Genomic DNA, 3,361 nt, shown 5'->3' on the forward strand with positions numbered 1-3,361 from the left:
CCGGTTTTCTGTGACTTGCTAGAGCCAGCCAGGTTGGCCTTGCCTCTAAGAGGCTGGCCGGAGGCATACAGCTACAAAGGGGCTCTGGAGCACAGCACAGACTTTGGAAGGGGGCTGGACATGTGCGTTTAGTGTCCCTGTTTGTACAGCCCCATGCACCGCTCAACGCAGCATCACATGCGGAGAGCTCACGGCCGCCCTGCTCACCAGCCGGTGTCATGTCGGGGAGTGCCCGGCCATCCCCCAGACTCCACCTTTGTTCCCAGGCTCATGCCCATCCAGAGCTCTTGGTGCCAGCTCTCCCCTCACCCCACACTGGAGAATAGCCTTGCAGGGTCCCTACTGGAGAGCTACCCCTCCCTGCCCTGGGTGACTCTCCTGATCCCCCTCAGTTCTGCTCCCGGGTCTTTTCCAGACTGAATGGGGAAGGCCTACATTCAGGATTCTCCAGAAAGAGCTGGTGGAGCAGCCGTGGGCGGGGCCCCCCGGGGGCAAGTCATAGAGCCACAGAGTCTAAGGCCAGGGTGGGGAACCTTTTTTGGGTCGGAGGCCACATGCAAGTGAGAAGCAAAACAAAACAAAACAAAAAACCCCTCACTGATGTGGACCCTGACAGAGAAGGAGAAACACTCCCCCTGTTCTCCTCGGACGCCAGCGCCTAGGGGGGCCTGGGCTGGTAGATTTTGTGGGCTCCAGCCACACGGTGGGCGGTGGAGAGGCTGAAGCGCCCTCACGGGCTCCCTAATGCTGGATGGGAGCCCTGAGCCTTGGGGGCTGGACCTAAGCAAGTCCTGGGCCTTAGGTTCCCTACCCCTGGTCTACGGGGAGAAGGGACAACCGGATCATCTGGTCTGACCTCCCATGTATCAGGGCCACCCAGCCCACTCAGCCCCCACCCGCTAAGCTCAGCTCGTGTTTTCCAAACACCCAGCATTTCCTGCACCATGGTGAGGAGCGCGCGGCCCTAGGAAAGGCTGCTGAGAAAAGAGGAGAGCCAGCCTGTGGGTTTGAGACCACATCTCCTCGGCACAGCGTGTGCTCAGCCAGCTCTGTGGCAACATCCCCAAGAGCTCGGGAGAGCCCCGCTGATGACTTGGACTTAGGATGATAAGGGGAGGGCAGTTCAGGTGCCACTCACGTGGAAATCAAGTGGCTGCTGGGATGGCTCCAGAATTCACCACTCCACGTCCTAGCACAGATCTTCAAGGCTTCCTAGTGCCAGTCTTTGGCCATGGTGACATCCTTCATGTCCCACCTCTTTGCCAGTGTCTGAGCCATGACAATAGTCAGTCTCTCCTCCCAGGTTTTGATTTCGTCTCCTTAACAGCCACTTGTGAGGGGCTTTATCAACAGCTGTTTAAAGTCCAAATCAACCGCATGACCTGGTTTGCTCTCTCCAAGAACGCCAGTGGATTGGAGAGGTATAGATTTCTTTTTGCGCTGGTCTACACTAGGGGTGTGTCTAGACTACATGGCTCCTGCTACATGGTTTACAGGAGCGGTCGACAAAGGCTTCCCTTGTCGACCGGTCTGCGTCTAGACTGCCGCTCTGTGCAGGATCAGCTGATCGTCGGCACAGCGCGGCGGCGGCCATTTTTATTTTAATGAAGCGGGGATTATTTAAATCCCCGCTTCATTGACTATGTCGGGTAAACTAGTTTACATGGCTCCGTCGATGGAGCCATGTAGTCTAGACCAGTGGTCTCCAACCTTTTTAAGCACAAGATCACTTTTTGAATTTAAGTTAGTCCAGGATCTACCTCAAACCCAAATACCCCTGCTCCACCCCTTTGCTGAGGATCCATTCTCCTCACTCTATGAATATGGGGTACAGGTGAGAAGGACAGAGTGACATCAATGCCCCCTGCCTCAGTTTCCCCCACCCTGCACAACAAGCAGGCAGCTACCAGGGGCGGCTCTGAGGCTCTGAGCAGGAGCAGCGGGGCAGTGGTAGGAGGGGCAGCTGAAGTGCCAGCGCTTGATAGTCTCCCAGCCAAACCAATCAGGGTCACCTGTCAGAGGCTCTAAGATCTACCGGTAGATCCTGATCTACTCATTGGTGACCACTGGTCTAGACACACCCTAGGACTTTATTTTGAAGTAAGCCCCCTCAGGTCGAATTTATAAGTGGACTGTCCACACTATTAACTGGCCGCTTAATTCAAAATCTGTACTCCTGCTTTTCATCAGGAGTATTGCTAATTCCGAAATCGGTATTTCAAAATAGCAGCAGTGTGGATGCTCCAGGACTGCTATTTCGAAATAACGACTCCCCAGAGTAGTTTGAATTAATTACTCCCCAGTGCTTCCTGGGGCTCCAAGTCTGAGGTAGCCCTGTGGCACCTTATAGACTAACTGAAGTGTAGGAGCATAAGCTTTTGTGGGCAAAGACCCACTTCGTCACATGCATGTACATGTCTTTGCCCATGAAAGCTTATGCTCCTACACTTCAGTTAGTCTATAAGGTGCCACAGGACTCCTCGTCGCTTCTGCAGATTCAGACTAACACGGCTCCCCCTCTGATACTTGAAGTCGGAGGCAGTGCATCCACATTAACGGAGCCTGCCTCAGACTAATTTCCCTGTTGCGTGGACACGCTATTTCGATTTTGTAAAACTGGGAGTTACTAAGTCGAATTTAGTAATTTTGAAATAATTTCCTAGTGTAGACATGGTCTTACAGAGCGGGGCTGGTTTGTCCCTGTTGGATCTGTCCATTCTAGGCCTTTCTGAATTCCATTTAATTACAGTTCCGACTAGTTTTCCGGGCATAGTGGGAGGATTTTCTGCTCAATAGTTCTTCTTGGGTGAATCTCACTTCCCCTTGGTGTGAACTGGAGATAACACTGATTCTCCAAACAGTCTGCACTTAGAATCATAGACTCATAGGGCGGCAAGAGACCTCAAGAGGTCATCAAGTCTAGCCGTGTGCCCCAAGCAGGACCAATCCCAACTAAACCATCCCAGCCAGGGCTTTGTCAAGCTGAGACTTAAAACACGTGTGCTGTGTCTAGACTGGCCAGTTCTTCCGGAAAATCAGCCGCTTTTCCGGAAAAACTTACCAGCTGTCTACACTGGCCGCTTGAATTTCCGCAAAAGCACTGACTTCCTACTGTAAGAAATCGGTGCTTTTTGCGGAAATACTATGCTGCTCCCATTAGGGCAAAAGTCCTTTTTGCGCAAAACAGTGTAGACAGCTGAGATTTGTTTTCTGCAAAAAAGCCCTGATCGCGAAAATGGCCATTAGGGCTTTTTTGCGCAAAAGCGCATCTAGATTGGCCATGGATGCTTTTCTGCTTTTGCGTAAAAGCGTCCGTGCCAATCTAGACGCTCTGTTCCGAAAATGTTTTGACGGAAAACTT

The sequence above is a fragment of the Pelodiscus sinensis genome, chromosome 25 (assembly GCF_049634645.1).
Source record: "Pelodiscus sinensis isolate JC-2024 chromosome 25, ASM4963464v1, whole genome shotgun sequence".
In the NCBI taxonomy this organism is placed as follows: domain Eukaryota; kingdom Metazoa; phylum Chordata; order Testudines; family Trionychidae; genus Pelodiscus; species Pelodiscus sinensis.